Below are 16,888 nucleotides of genomic sequence, written 5' to 3'. Positions count from 1 at the left end.
CAGTGGCTCACATCTATAAGTAATCTCAGCACTTTGGGAGGCTGAGGTGGGAGGATCATTTGAGCCTAGGAGGGGGAGGTTGCAGTGAGCTGCAACTGGGCCACTGCACTCCAACCTGGGCAACAGAGCAAGATGCTGTATAAACTAACAAACAAATAAATAAAGTAAGGAGAAAGGGAAAAAATCACTTTGGCAATTTTCAATCTTGATTTAGTTCTGGTTTTCTCGTCTTTTGATTTTTGGAAAAAAAAAGTTCAAATGTAAGAGCTTTTATATTGATTCATTGTAAACTTCCAAGTCTGGTAACTTTTAAATAATAAAACCAGAAAATTGGCCGGGCACAGTGGCTTACGCCTGTAATCCCCACACTTTGGGAGGCTGAGGTGGGTGGATCGCCTGAGGTCAGGAGGTCGAGACCAGCTTGGCCAACATGGTGAAACCTCATCTGTACTAAAAATACAAAAATTAGCCGGGTGTGGTGGCGGGCTCCTGTAATCCCTGTAATCTCAGAAGGCTGAGACAGGAGAATCGCTTAAACCTGGGAGGTGGAGGTTGCAGTGAGCTGAGATCATGCCATTGCACTCCAGCCTGGACAACAAGAGCGAAACTCCTTCCCAAAAATAAATAAATAAATAAAACCAGAAAATTAAAATTTTAAAGAATCTAGTTTTGTATGTGGAGTAGTTCCTGGTGGCTCACGGCTGGGCCCTTGGGTCCCGTCCACATGGCCTTTCATCCTCCAGTAGGTTAGACTGAGCTTCTTTTCAGGGCAGTGTCTGAAGAGGGTGAGAATGGAAGCTACAAACTTTCTTGGGGTCTAGATTTGTAAGTCCTACAATATTACTTCTGTTGTACCTACTGGTCAGAAAAATTCACAAGGCCTATCCAGTTTCAAGGGATGGGGAAATAGACCACATCTCTTTATTCAAGAAGTATCACAGTTATATTGCAAAGGCGCTGACCTATAAATATTAGATGAATCACTGGGACCATCTTTGTAAGCAATCTACTCTAGTCCTTATTTTCATGGCTCAGGAGACAGCTCTAGCCATAAAGCCCATGTTCTAAGCATCAGGATGGGGGAAGAGAAAAGGAGGGCATTCCCTCTATCTTTAGGGATATGTCCCAGCGGTTGCACATATTATATCCCTATCATTGATTAAAACTTAAAGGCCAGGCACAGTGGCTCATGCCTGTAATCCCAACACTTTGGGAGGCCAAGGCGGGCAGATCATGAGGTCAGGAGTTCAAGACCAGCCTGGCAACACAGTGAAACCCCGTCTCTACTAAAAATACAAAAATTACCCGGGTGTGGTGGCATGCACCTGTAGTCCCAGCTACTCGGGAGGCTGAGGTCGAAGAGTCGCTTGAACCTGGGAGACAGAGTTGCAGTGAGCTGAGACCACACCATTGCACTCCAGCCTGGGCGACAGAGTGAGACTCCGTCTCAAACAAACAAACACTTAATTACATGGCCCCATCAAGCTACAAGAGGCTGGGAAATATAATCTTTGTTCTAGATAGCCAAGTGCCCAGGTAAAAAGCATGAGTTCTGTGTACTGTAGAAAAAGAAGACTGGATTTTGATGGGGCAAAAACCAATAGTATCTGCCAGACATAACACAGGAATATATTGTACTAATTCAACTCCAAAAAATATTTTCACCTAATCCACATTTCTTAATTTCAAATTCCACTACTACTGCCCTGAGTCAGACTGGAACTGCCTTTGCAAAAATTATGACAGTGAGAGAAATCTAACATAACTGACTTAATCTTGCTTCTAACCTCAGAAGATAACTGCCCTTGCTCATTCCCGGGCGTAGGCCAAGCTAACTATGGGAGGAATTTAGTTTATAGTTTAACCTTAAAGCAAGGATGATAATAGCTGCTTCCCAAAACTATTCCCCTCCTTGTTTGGGGACCAAAACCACCTTTGTAAAACTAATAGAGTCCACAAAATTAGAATTTTGGGAGGGGCCTGAATTCTGTAACTATGCATAGTTAAATGATAACTAGTCATGGTTTCCTAATGTGCTTACTGCTCAGGAGTCATGTAGCTGGTGTTCAAAAGATTTAAAACTTCCCTACTTGCCCCTATAGATAACGTCACTCTTGTAAAACCCAAGACTGGTGTTGGAGATATTTTTCAGACTTTGCATTCTGATGGAACAAATGATACCACCTGTCTGGTCACCCCCACCTAGGAATGAACTCAGTGCCTATGATTTCATTCCTGCCCCAGCCAAACAACATTTCCCATTTCCTAACCCTCTACCCACCAATCTATCCTTAAAAACCCTAGCCTCTGAGCTCTCAGGAAGGCGGATTTGGGAAACCTCTCCTGTCCTCCTGCTCAGCTGCCTTGCGATAATTAAATTCTTTCTCTGCTATCTCAGTGTATTGGCTTTATCTGTGCAGTGGGCAAGAAGAACCTATTGGGCTTTAACAACATTACCTCATCTCTTACCTGGACCACAGCCATACTCTTGTAACTCATCTCCCTTCTACTATGTTTGATCCCCTATAAGCCTTTCTTTACACAACTATATGAAAATCTTCATATGTCACTCCTCTACTTGAAACCTTTCAATGTTTTTTTCATTGGCTCTGAATGAAACTAATACTTACCATGGCCACAAGACCATGTATGATCTGGTCTCCATCTATCCCATGAACTCATCTCATTCTGCTTTCCACCTGCACTCACTGTATCTCCAGGCACACCAGGCTTCCCTCAGGTCATCTCTCCAAGCACTTTCCCCCTTTGGGGGCTTTATAAGAGGTAAGTGATCACACTCCAGCCTCCTTTCATGAGTTTGGAATCAACTAGGAAGGAAACACAAGGGTCAGACTGACAGAGATAAAAATATCAGCTTTATTCTTAAAAGCACTGGGTTGGAGAACAAGTTTAGATGTGCAGCTATAATCAGACCTTCTTGGGAGCCAATATTTTCTTGTAGAAATACAAGGACTGAGGCATAGAGTTTCATCTCTATTTACTTCAGGCCTTTTTCTGTTTGTTTGTTTGTTTGTTTTTTGATTTCACAAACTACTACTTTGTGTAATAGTAAAAAGGGTTGTTTTATGGTACCAGGCACGTTGTTAACACAATTTTTTTTTAAATTCTTTTTAAGACAGAGTCTCGCTCTGTCGCCCAAGCTGGAGTGCAGTGGCATGATCACAGCTCACTGCAACCTCCACTTCCCAGGTTCAAGTGATCCTCCCACCTCAGCCTCCCAAGTAGCTGGGATTATAGGCGTGCACCACCACGCCTAGCTAATTTTTGTATTTTTGGTAGAGATGGGGTTTTGCCATGCTGGCCAGGCTGGTCTTGAACTCCTGACCTCAAGTGATCCACCTGCCTCAGCCTCCCAAAGTGCTGGGATTACAGGCATGAGCCACCGTGCCTCGCCTTGTTAACACAATTCTTAAACAATTGTGAAGACACCGAGATTTTTCTCTCCTTCAATATCACCTTTGCAAATTATAGGATATTTATCACTTTTGTAATTTACAAAAAAATGTAGTGTTATTCACATTTAGTCATTTTTTCAAGACATGCATTTTGAAATTGTCAGCTTCTCTGGAGAAATATGATTAACCAAAACATAATCTAGCACTGCCCCTCCCTCCCAAGAAAAATAAACAAACCAGCAGGTCAATTTAATCCTACATTGAGGGTGTGGTTTTGTGAAATAACACTTGTTGAACATTAGTATCTAAATTATTCATAGAACTCAAACAGATATGTTTAGCTTTTAACCATTCCTCCTTCAAAACAAACCATGAGCTCTTAGTGGAAAATATGATTTGACCACAAAAAACTTAAATATGAAGCAAAAAATGAACTTCAAGGTGAATGAATTCAAAGGTAATTTGTCTTATAAACACTCTGATTTTGGAACAAATCATGCCCTTTAGGAAAGACAAAAACAATGAAGCTACTCCTTCTGGTAAAGCTTCCAGGCTGCTTGGGAAGCAAATACGAGAATACTACCTTAGAACAGAATCCTGTTGTACCGAGTGCTCTTCCCTACCTGCTCCTTGCACATTGCTATCCCCACTATGACCATGCGGGTCTCTAGGGCAAGTAGGAGTATTTCCTTTTGCAGGGAAGGAGACAGAGACACTCATGTGAAGTGATTGCCTGAAATTATGTGCTACCTTAGCAGGAGATCCTAAATGAGACGGCCTAATCGTCATCCAGCAGTCTAAGGCCTTGGCCCTGAGCCTGGCTGTGACCATTCATTCTGGACAGCCTCATCCTTACACGTGGGGGAAAGCCAGTGGTATCAGTTAGAACTCTCTTTTTCCAAGACCAGAAACCAAACTGACCTAGAAAAGGGGATTTCAAAAAGGGGATTACTGTCTGGCTTCCGTGATGGCTTGATGAAGTGGGTCATGTTACCAAGACCTAGTCTTTCTTTTGTCTTTTTGTTCTACATTCTCTGATTTGTCTTGTTTTCAGCCAAGCTTCTTCATTGTGGTAGCAGTTTGGTTGCTGTAGTTCCAAACCTAACTTGCTATCACTTCAAATCCAGTGAAAAAAAGAGCAAAAAAATTTTTTGTTTTTTTTCCCAGAAGTCCTAGCCCAAGTTTTATTTGTGTCCCATTGACTCTAATTGAGTGGATCAGTCACTATGTTACTGTTGACATATGTCACCATGGCCACATGTTGTACCAGACCTTGGTCACTTGCTCCTCCACTTTGACTAGGCTGGAGGCAATTCTGCAGATTCAAAGATTCTGTAGCATCCTGCATAAAGAGGCTTCAGAGAAACCTGCAAAGGCAGGCTTTGGTTTTACTGTTTCTTTAAACTTTCCCATAGTTTGGGAGCAATATTTTGTGTAAGGAAATCAAGCTGTGTGAGAAAAGAAGGATGGATGCTGGGTGGAAAAACAACCCTCCACCTATATATACTTTAGCAGCCTGTTCGTATTTGAAGTTCTCAATTGGGAGAATCTTTGCCTCAGATTTGGTTTCTAGAGCCATGTCAGCAGCTCCAGCTGTGAGGCGATGAAGCTGGAAGAGTCTAGAGAGGCTGTGTCCACCTTAGGAGCACCACTCAATCTCAGCAAACAACCTTTATAAGCCACTAGCTCAAGAGACCTACCACTCCCTGGCATGCGTGCTAGGTGGCTAATTTCATGATCAAGAACCAACATGCTTCCTTCATGATCTAGAGAAGACAGAAGGATGGTATTTCCAGTCTGCCAGCCATTAGTTAATTAAATTGCTTAATCACACCATTCCATGACAACTGGTAAATTAGCATCATCCCTCGATCCAAAGGGAATTAAAAACCACGAAGATACATTATTCTGGGACAGTAAGACAGTTAATAGGAAGGCAATATGATTTAGGAGCCAAAAATATAAACAATGCTTTTCACACTACAGGTTTTCAATGTATTCATAGTCTTAAACTTAATAATAATGAGATTATTATTTATTGGAAGAATTTAGTTGTATTAGTTGAGAGAGCTAAAGGAAAAGGAACAGTCCTAGTAAGGGAAAGGTTTCGTCTATTCCAGAATTTTACAATCCTTGATTTTTAAGTCATCTAGTGTTCCAGAATTGTTTTCATTTTACATTTAGCTTAGTTGAAGCAGGAAGCATTGCATGAATTTCCTTCAACCACTGACAAAGCAGAAACTTGCAAACAACCCAGTTCTCCTGAGGCCCAGACTTTAGAAGGCTCCACCATGCTACTTATGCTTTAAAACAAAAATTTCCCCCACTTTGTGTTTTATACAGATCTCAGTGCTAGAAGACAGGTTCACATTTTTGTAGAGGATGTTGAGGTTCGTATGACCAGGGTTTATAGTTGCAGACAACTGAAGCTTACGTTGTATGATTTATTCTCACAGAATTTCTGGTAATGATGCAGAAGTAGGCTTGGAAACCAAGCAGAAGACAGGAAGGTATTTAGCAGCCTGGAAGATGCCTGATAAACCCAGTCTGATGAGGGCTCTCCTGCCTTCACCACTCAACACTCTGCTGCTACCAGAAACTGGATGCCATTGGATAAGGGTTGTCAGACAAAATACAAGGTACCTAGTTATATTGGAATTTTAAATAAATGATATATTTCTGAACATAAATATGTTCCACACAATATATCAGGCATACTCATACTAAAAAAATTATACTAAAAATATTTGTTCTTAGGTTGGACATGGTGGCTCACGCCTGTAATCCTAGTACTTTGGGAGGCCCAGGTGGGTGGATTTCTTGGCACTTTGGGAGGCCGAGGTGGGTGAATTGCTTGAGCTTGGGAGTTTGACAACAGCCTAGCCAACATGGTGAAACCCTGTCTCTATAGCTGGGCATGGTGATGGGTCCCTATAATCTCAGCTACTTGGGAGGCTGAGGCAGGAGAATCGCTTGAACCTGGGAGCTGGAGATTGCAGTGAGCTGGTATGGTACTACTGCATTCCAGCCTGGGGGACAGAGCGAGACTCCATCTCAAAAAAAAAAAAAAAAAAAAAAAAGAAAAAGTTGTTTATCTGAAATTCAGATTTAACTGGACCTCTTGTATTTTCATGTTAAATCTGGCAACCCCGTACTGGATGTCCCATTGCTACTGCCACGGCTGTCCCTGTAAACTAGCCACCACCTGCCACTCAAATGGATTTTCCAGGTGGTTCCTGGCTCTTTGCATCATGGGTTCTGAAAAGAACCTGAGTCAGGTATGTGTGATCGGTGTAGCCTCTGCTACAAGTCCGATTCGAGGGAGCAGAAAGCTCATGGTGTCTTCAGCATTGTTGGTGGGAAGTGGCCCCTGTCTTCTACTGAATCTTAAATTTCTCAAACATGGGGGTGGGCAGCAGTGAGGTCCAGATATTGGAGCGCTGGTGGGGAAGACAAATGCCTATCCTATTTTCTCTTTAACATATATCCCTCCTCTTTTTTACTGTCTAGTGGCCTGTGAGTGGGGGCCAGGCATGATTAGTGTGTGTGTGTGTGTGTGTGTGTGTGTGTGTGTGTGTGTGTCTGTGTTTGCCGGGAGCAGTGGCTCATGCCTGTAATCCCAGCACTTTGGGAGGCCAAGAATGGCAGATCGCCTGAAGTCAGGAGTTCGAGACCAGCCTGGGCAACATGGTGAAACCCCGTCTCTACTAAACATACAAAAATTAGCCAGGTGTGGTGGTGGTAATAAACGCCTGTAGTCCTAGCTACTTGGGAGGGTGAGGCAGGAGAATCACTTGAACCTGGGAGGCAGAGGTTGCAATGAGCCCGGATTGCGCCACTGCACTCCAGCCTAGGCAACAGAGCGAGACTCTGTCTCAAAAGTAAAAGAAAAGGAAAAGAAAAAATAAAATAAAATTTCATCAAGCCAGTTAGCAGATGACACTGCCGTGGCCACTGGGTTATTTTAAGACTGAGCACATGACCCAATCTGGGCCAATGAAATGAGAGGAAGGTTTGCTGGAGGATTCCAGGGAAAGTTACCTTATTCCTGATACCCGAATAAAGAAACGATCTTGACCAGGTGTGGTGGCTCACGCCTGTAATTTCAAAACTTTGGGAAGCCGAGGCGGGCAGATGGCTTGAGCCCAGGACTTAAGAGACCAGCCTGGGCAACAAGGTGAGACCCCCATCTCTATTTATAATAGTAATAAGAAAAGAAATGATCTTATCTTTATCCAGATATTTTTGTGTGTAGTGGCGAGGTCTAGAAATTTTGTAGCCATCCTGCTTCCAGCCAGAGATGAACACAGAGAGAAAACAAGGGCAGAAAGCATCCTGGTAGTTGCTCAGGTGTGGAGCTGGGACTACTGGATTAAGTTCCCTGAAGCCTGTTCTCCATCTGGATATCCAGTTACGTGCACAGGTTCATTTTTATTTGGCTTAAGCAACTTCAAGTTATGTGTTCTAGTTCTTACAGCCAAAACCAACCCAACTAAAAAGAAGATTCATGAATATGTGAAGTGCTTTTGTAACCTTATCATTTGCTGAATTCTGAAAGTTTAGCATAATGTTGTTTTGGTTGAACTAGAAATTATTGATATTATGAAACTGTATTTCAAAGATTAGTATTTAAATTAATGCAACACAAACAACTGGAGATCTGCTTCATTAGGTCAGAGAAAGCAATTTATGATGATTGCTAGATTCTTGCTCTTTTTGCATGAATGCTTGGAGGATGAGGAGCATGAGACAGCCTCTCAGGGAGTACCCTCTGAGGAGAGAAACATATTTAAATTTTTGGAAAGGCCTACAGTGCAAACATAAACAGGATTTTAGAGAACACTGCCCTCCCTCCGTTTTTCTTCATATGGTGGACAGCTGCTACTTTGGCCTGCCTAGCAACTTTCCCCACTTCTTTGAGAATAGTGTTCTGCTTTTCCTTTGTATAACTCTGTCCTTCATGCCCTGCAATCCTGTTGGGACCAGCCACCCAGGTCCCACATCTGCTCTCAACCATTAGCCCCGAAGGTGGGCGTGTGATTTCTCACAGATTTTAGATCTCCAAGGGAGTGATGCAAGAGGGAAAATCTTCTTGGGATTATTCCCAAACGAACTCATCATGGATCCCTGTTCTTGAAATCCCCAGAAATGGAAATACCTGATTCCTGTTCTTTCTGTGTAGCTTGATTCTAGCCAGCCCCTCTAATGGCTTTGCTTAAGGTAGCCAGTGTGAGTTTCTGTCGTATGCCACCAAAGACCTTAGACCATACTCCACCAGAACAGTCTGTGAAAAAAAATCAAGCCTTCATGTAGGAGCTACATTTATGTTTTCACTAGACGTGCAAATACAAGTCTGATATAAACCTGTTTATAGTAACTTCTATCACATGCCTAAACTATCATATAATCAATTGTTAAGAAAAGCTTTTTGGGAACCGAAGTGTATTTTATTTATTTATTCATTTACCAGTTATGTGACACTTAGTGTGTTGAAGGCATTGCTTATTTGTTTAATCCTCATTACAATCTAGTAATGTAAGTACTATATTTATTCCTATTTTACAGATTCTGAAACTAAAGCACGGAAAGGTTAAGTAATGTGCTCAGTGTCACACAGCTAGTAAATTATGGAGCTGCGATCCAAGCTGTGAGAGGCTGACTTCAGTCTGTGTTTTTTATCCATTGTGTAAAACTGCATCATTAGAAGACTGAAACTTAAAATATAAAATCAACTTCTAATAAATAGGATTAGATATATGGAAAAGCAGCTTAACAATAAAATATCTTCCAGGCCAGAAGCCAGAAAGAGAAACAGAGGTGTCTGAAGCCCTTGGATTGCAGCTTTCAATTTCTGAGCCAAATAAAACTGCTTAGGATTTCCAGGTGGGCGGTGGGGGTGAGGGGGCGGGAATCCTCATCTAATGAATGAGCAAGCACGAACTAAGTCCAAACACCTGCTACTTTTTTTTTTTTGTTCACTGTTGCCAGGTGATCCATGATGAGCCTTGGATCAATAAGTAATTATAATTGACATAGTATATAATTAATTATGTAATTTCAACTTACTAAGTTTATTTCCACTAAGATTGTCCCATAAAACTGGGATATTTTAAAGACTTCCATGGAAAAGGAGAGACTCAAGATCAAAGCCTTTTTTACATTTGACTCAGCTATGAATCATATCCTCTGCAGTGTGAATTATCTCAGCCCACCATTATTAACTCTTGCAAATATTATGAAATTATTCCATCATTCATTCAACTTTATGCAGTTGGTGCCAAGTGCCAGCCACACTTCTGGGCACTGAGGATATGGCAGTGAATAAGCAGGTGAAAATTCCTTCCTTGATGGCACCAATATTCTAGTGGGCAGTTGTAATCCCACCACTGCACAACTGAACAAGCCTGAATGTCTCCAGGCTCCAAATTGTTTCCATTAGTACACAGAATGAAAGAATAGATTCATCTAGCCAGGCGTGGTGGCTCATGCTTGTAATCTCAGCACTTTGGGAGGCCGAGGTGGGTGGATCACCTGAGGTCAGGAGTTCGAGACCAGCCTGGCCAACATGGTGAAACCTCTTCTCCACTAAAAACACAAGAATTAGCTGGTTGCGGTGGCACATACCTGTAGTCCCAGCTACTCGGGAGGCTGAGGCAGGAGAATTGCTTGAACCCCGGAGGCAGAGGTTGCAGTGAGTTGAGATGGCACCACTGCACTCCAGCCTGGGCGACAAAGAGAGACTTTGTCTGAAAAAAGAAAAGAAAAAAAAAAAAGAAAATAGATTTCTCCGATAGCTGTGCTGACTGTTTGGGGGAGACATCAGTTGGCTTGGTCCTTCTAGAGGTGCCAAGAGAGAGGACACTTGGTGGAAGACTGCCTGGCAGAGGCAGTAATATCTGCTTGGAGATAATGATGATTTATTATTGTATGTTTAAGGTTTCACAGGAACAGATTGTGCCCAAAGGAACTCTCCATGGATCCCAAATTTTGAATATATAAAATTTATATACTTTAATGTACTTAATTCTCACAACAACCTAAGATCTACCGTAGTTCATAAATTTACCGACTATTTTCATATCTTAACTTTTCTGAAATTGAGATGCATCTTACAAGCCATGGTCTCTTATTATTACTGTCAGTAGAGTGGAAGTGCCGATGGAGATACTGGGGGTGTTGCACTTGGCCAGAGCTGTTCATATTTTCAGCAGTTCAGGTGAATTATGAACATTGCTGATACGGCATGTGTTGGGTTACTTGTTGTTTATATGTTCCTGGTTCTTGTCTGAAACCTTCTGTTGACACCTGCTGTTCAGATCATCTTGCAGAATGGGTGCCAACGGCATGGAAGAAAGTCTCCAAGATGGAGCTGGGAGTTAGATGAGGCATGCACAGTGGAGCATTTCTCTAGGAAATGCGGCTTCACCAGTCCTATTGCTGGAACAGATGGTAGTTTTGTATGGAAAAAGTCTGAGTAAGCATTGGATTCTAATGTAATAGGATTGTTTTTCATTGTAGTACATGGTGTGTATTGTAATCAAAGGCATCCTGGATTCAATGAAATACAGAACTATTACCTCATTTTACAGAGGAGGAAGCTGAGCCACAATAATGTGAATTAACTTGCCCCAAACTTCACAGCTTGAGATGGCAGAGCCAGGACCTAATCCAGAATTGTGTGGTTTCAGAGTTCACATACTCAGTTAACTATTGTGCTATGCTGCCTGTCAGTATAAATGCAGCTGGCTGAGGGAGGTTACCACAGCCTGATTTACTTACTTAGTGAATCAGTATTCATTGCGTGCCCACCATGTGCCTGATATTGGCATATATTTGGGGACAGGTACAGTGGTGAGAAAGAAATTAAAGCCCTGTGGAGTACATAGCTTAATAAAAGGGAATAGGTCTTAATCAAATAACAACAGGAGAGCCAGGCACGGTGACTCACACCTGTAATCCTAGCACTTTGGAATGCTGAGGTGGGCGGATTGCCTGAGCTCAGGCATTCTAGACCACCCTGGGCAACATGGTGAAACCCCATCTGTGCTAAAATACAAAAAAATTAGCCAGGCGTGGTGGTGTGTGCCTGTAATCCCAGCTACTCGGGAGGCTGAGGCACGAGAATAGCTTGAACCTGGGAGGTGGGTGTTGCAGTGAGCCAAGATCACACCACTGCACTCAAGCCTGGGTGACAGAATGAGACTCTGTCTCAGAAAAAAACAAAAACAAAAACAAAAAAACCCAGAAGTAGATGTCAAGTTGCAAATGTGCAGTAAGTGGCAGGAGAGCTACATCGTGCCGTTAAAATGTAAAAGCGAGGGGCCCTTTTATAACCTGAGGAATCATGGAAGGCTTCCTGGAGGGGGAGTGCTTTGGGCTAAAGGTAAATAGGCAAACAGGGTACAGGGAGAAGCATAGCAGAAGGAGAAAACAGCATGTAAAAAAGGCCCTGTGGTAGGAAAGCACCTACTGCCTTTCTTTTATTTATTCAATTTAAAAAATAGAGACAGGGTCTCACTATGTTGGCCAGGTTGGTCTTGAATTCCTGGCCTCAAGCAATCCTTCCACCCCTGCCTCCCAGAGTGCTAGGATTACAGGCATGAGCCACCATGCCCAACCAAACTCACCACCTTTCCATATTGGAAAGAAGCCAGTGTGGCACGTCTCTGTGTGTGCATGTGCGTGCCTGTGTGTGTGTGCGTGTGTGTGTGTGTGTGTATAGGTGGGGGTCAGAGGGTTATGAGATGAAGGTAGAGAAGTAGATGGAGATGAGATCACATATGGCCCTGTAACCATGTTAAGGATTGTAGTCTCCATCCTGAAAGGAATGGGGGCCTTTTGTACCCCAAAATGAGTCATCGACTATGGATGCCTTTGGAAGCGTCGTAACCTTTTAGACAAAGCACTCCCATCAGACAAGGGTCATTCTTGGGAGAAGTGGGGCAGCTGAGAGCCATTAGCCGCCAATAGCCACAGTAAGCAGTGGTTGAGACCTTCTACTTGGTAGTGGGGATTTAGGGAACATTACAGCATCCACTATGAGAATTGTGCTCAGCTTCATGGTTCATAGTGTCCACGAAGTAAAAACCAGCTACTCTGAAGAAGAAGAAGAATTCCTCTTGCTGAAACCAGGATAAATCTGTTCAGATGTGGTGTGATTTGCAATGTTCTCAGTAATATCCCTAGAGTAGACTCAGGGCTGTTTCTTCCAGTTCTCCTGAGAACAGGGCAATCAGATGCTGTGAGAAGCCACAGTTGCCACAGGTACAGAGCTTTTTTGATCTGTATGTGGCAGATTTGGCTCCCAATGGAATCCACTGACTTCTCACTTCCAGGGGGTAGCCCAGAGGTGAAACTATAAAGTCGGTGGAGAGTATCTTCTCTGTCCCTGCCTCACCACCACCCTCTCAGCATCCTTTTCTGTCCCCACTTCACTACTACCTTTCTTCCATTTGATCTCCAACTTTAAATTGTTTTCCAGATATTTCTTTCTTTCTTTTTTTCTAAAGGAACTTAACTTTAAAAAAGTGTTAGAGATTTATGGTACACGTAGGATGTTTGCATTTTAAAGACCACTGGGAACCGACAGTGTTTATCATAGGGAAATGAATAACTATTCATATAATTTAAGGCATCTGGACCTCTTTAAATTATGTAAGATGACTAAGCTCCTCATACAAACTACATACACAGGGTGATCGAATAAGCAAACAGTAGAGAAAAGTTGGGAAGCTGTTATTCTGCACTCTCACTTTGCATATAGAACAATCCAGGCCATTACTCTTAGCTAATCCTTTTTCCTCTCCCTTCCTGTGTCTTAGTTTTCTCTTCACCAAATAGAGAGAGTGGCAGGGTAGATGGCATTGCTAGGCCCAGTCAAAGACAGAGACAAGGATGGAATAATTCTGATACATTCATTTTCCCCATGGCAGTGATAATCAGCACAACAGCAGTGGCACAACCAACAATTACTGAATGTCTTCCAGCTGTCAAGTTCCTTTCAGTTTCCAAGTCTTGTAAAAAGGAAGATGTCAGTGGATTTTCTGGCTAATGAGAGCCAAACCTCAACCTTTGGATCCTTCTTAGTTTCATCAGCTTGAGTACACATAGAAGCTGACCTAGAATGGGTGCTAAAATGGCTAGAAAAAAATAGACCACTGTAGTCTTTCCTAGACTTACACTTAGCACTGGGGAGAAGCTGGCTCAGTTAAAAATTTACCTTACAGACAAAGTAAACTGTCCAAAGCCACAGAGTTCCAAGAAGAGGCTTTGGGGCAGGGGTGACATTGGCAGGTGCCAATGAGGACTTTGCTAGGGTTAAGTTATTTTATTATGGAAAAACAAATGAAATGATAGCTGCAGTTAAATTAAGCTAGGAGCGAATAAGGACTAAAACTGGAGACTAGCTTCTCCATGGTGAGTGTTCGTTTGCCCAGAGTAGACTGTCAATCACTTTGAACTCTTTTCTTGAATGGCTGGGCAACCACCATCTATTTTGAGATGTGTTAGCAATAGTTGGTGCCTGTGGTTAGGGCGTGTATCCAATAGAATGTCTTGGTGGGAAATGTGGGAAGAGGAGTTTTTATGCCAAAATCGTCCTTCTCTATTTTAAGAAGTGCCTACTTCTTTATTTCTTTCATGTCTCTTATCTGCCCAAACTCAGTCTATCAGTGATTTAGGGAAGACAATTTGCAGTCCACTCGTCACCTACAAAGGTTAATTTTTGTTCTTACCTTACTCTACGGTGGTTAAATATTGTCAGCTTTATGAAAGGCACTAAAACACTGAGAATTTTTTGTTTGTTTGTTTTTGAGACGGAGTTTCGCTTTGTTGTCTAGGCTGGAGTGCAGTGGCACCATCTCGGCTCATTGCAACCTTTGCCTCCTGGGTTTGAGCAATTCTCCTTCCTCAGCATTCCAAGTAGCTGGGATTACGGGCGTGTGCCACCATGCCTGGCTAATTTTTGTATTTTTAGTAGAGACAAGGTTTCACCATGTTGGTCAGGCTGATCTCGAACTCCTGACCTCAAGTGGTCCGGTGGCTCACGCCTGTAATCCCAGCACTTTGGGAGGCTGAGGCAGGCGGAACGCTGAGAATTTTCTAAACTTTGGTCTTTTTGGATGTATACAGGATAACTACTCTTCGTTGTGTTTTACAGTAGAGGTTTCTGGGGAATATAAAAGAAGTAAAGGGCTGGGCACAGTGGCTCATGCCTGTAATCCCAGCACTTTGGGAGGCCAAGGCAGGAGGAGCAGTTGGGCCCAGGAATTCAAGACCAGCCTGGTCAACATGGTCAGACCCCATCTTTAGAAAAGATAAAAAAATTAGCCAGGCATGGTGGCATGTCCCAGCCACCCAGGAGGCTGAGGTGAGATGATTGTTTGAACCCAGGAAGTGGAGGCTGCAGTGAGCTATGATCACACCGAGGCACTCCAACCTGGGAAACAGAGGGAGATCCTTTCTCAAAAAACAAAAGGAAGTAAAAAACAAATAAAGCAGTTAATATGTTAAAGGAGATTGTAAATCTAGCTGGAAAAGTAGAAATGAAAATACAATCATCCTCATCACCATCATCATTACCACTCTTGAACACCTGCTATGGGCAGGGACCCTACAAAACACTTCATGTACCTTACCTCATTTAATACTCAGAGTGACCTCTTGGAGGTAGCCATTATAACCTGGTTTACAGGTAAGAAAGCTGAGCCCCAGAGAGGTCTTTAGCTTGGCAGTAGCTGAGTCATAACTGCAAACCTAGGTCTGTCCAACTTCAGAGCCTGTGATTGACTCTTCTGCTACTGCACTCTGCCCTCACAGGAAAACTTTAAACCCAAACACAGTGATTAATTATCAGCCTGATTAATAGAGACAGAACAAGTCTCAACATGGAGTAGATTCGCTCTTGGCTGCTGTTGCTATTTATTCTGCCTGGCTTTGGACTGAGTGTAAGTTCTCACCTTCATAATGCAATCTGTGTGGGAGCAGATTGCAGACTCATAAATTATAGGGAAACCATGCAGTATGTGAGTTGTTATTCTATGTGTTAAAGACAAGATAGAGAATAATACAGATGCCTTTGCTCCTTCCTTCAGGACCAGTCTATAGATTATGAGTGTATTATATTTGAACACATGATCTTTCCCCCTTCCAAACCTGCATTTCTAGGTAGAAATAGAACTGTACTCATGATCTTAGTTGAAATGCTATGTTATCTCGTAGGAGAGTTCGGTGCAGTCATTCATGCAATGATTCATAACCAAACCTTCACTAAGTCCCTGGTAATGTCCTAGGTACCGCACACACAAAGCTGGAACGACACAGTCTTTGTCTTTAGGAAGCTGAATCTCACTGGAGAAAGGCATAGCACTGCCAGATTTAGCAAGTAAAAAAATACAGGACACTCAGGTAATTATTACACAAGACGTAGTAAAAAATTATCTCTTGTTTAACTGAAATTCAAATGTAACTAGGCACCATGTATTTTATCTGGCAACTCTGGGCAGTCATAAAAATCCACCACACTTGACAAAAAGATGGCTGCTGTCAAGGGTGTGTACATGTCTCTGTAGCTACTGAAGGGAAGGAACACTTTTCCCTGCCTGGAAGTGCCAGCTTAGGCTTCATAGCACTGCGTGGGCTGGCTAGTAGGAATTATCGACTTGCTGGGTGATCTTGAAGGATGATTAACAGGTATGTTTATAGCAGCACTATTCACAATAGCAAAGACTTGGAACCAACCTAAATGTCCAACAATGATAGACTGGATTAAGAAAATGTGGCACATATACACCATGGAATACTATGCAGCCATAAAAATGATGAGTTCATGTCCTTTGTAGGGACATGGATGAAACTGGAAACCATCATTCTCAGCAAACTATTGCAAAGACAAAAAACCAAACACTGCATGTTCTCACTCATAGGTGGGAATTGAGCAATGAGAACACATGGACACAGGAAGGGGAACATCATACACCAGGGCCTGTTGTGGGGTGGGGGGAGGTGGGAGGGATAGCATTAGGAGATATACCAAATGTTAAATGACGAGTTAATGGGTGCAGCACACCAACATGGCACACGTATACATATGTAACAAACCTGCACGTTGTGCACATGTACCCTAAAACTTAAAGTATAATAATAATAAAATTAAAAAAACAAAAGTAAACTGTAAAAAAAAAGAAAGAAGATCTGACAGGCAGAGATGGGGGAAGAAAGTTTCAGACACAGGGAAGACCATAGAGTTTGGAAATAATGCCTGGGGTGTGTGGGCAATGGGAGGAGGGAAAAAATGAATGTGAGTGCCAGGTCATGAAGGGATTTGGCAGGAAGGTGAACCATTCAAAATTTCTTTCTGCCATCAATAGGAAACCATCCAAACACCTTTTCTTTTCTTTTTTCTCTTCTCTTTTCTCTTTTCTCTTCTCTTCTCTTCTCTTTCTTTTTTCTTTTCTTTTCTTTCTTTCAATTTT

At 42.5% G+C, this 16,888-nt stretch overlaps 1 long non-coding RNA gene across 1 annotated transcript in view; it reads left to right on the top strand.

Moving 5' to 3' along the window:
- The window catches only part of LOC103784842 (uncharacterized), a 28,591-nt gene extending 11,990 nt beyond the window's left edge, over positions 1-16,601 (top strand). The window contains exon 3 of the long non-coding RNA XR_610529.5: positions 5,873-16,601. This is a non-coding gene — a long non-coding RNA (uncharacterized LOC103784842). The remainder of the gene's footprint in view (positions 1-5,872) is intronic.
- Positions 16,602-16,888: the final 287 nt, after the last annotated feature.

This window comes from Pan paniscus, chromosome 11 (assembly GCF_029289425.2).
Source record: "Pan paniscus chromosome 11, NHGRI_mPanPan1-v2.0_pri, whole genome shotgun sequence".
Lineage (NCBI taxonomy): Eukaryota > Metazoa > Chordata > Mammalia > Primates > Hominidae > Pan > Pan paniscus.
This window is presented reverse-complemented; position numbering and strand designations above follow the sequence as displayed.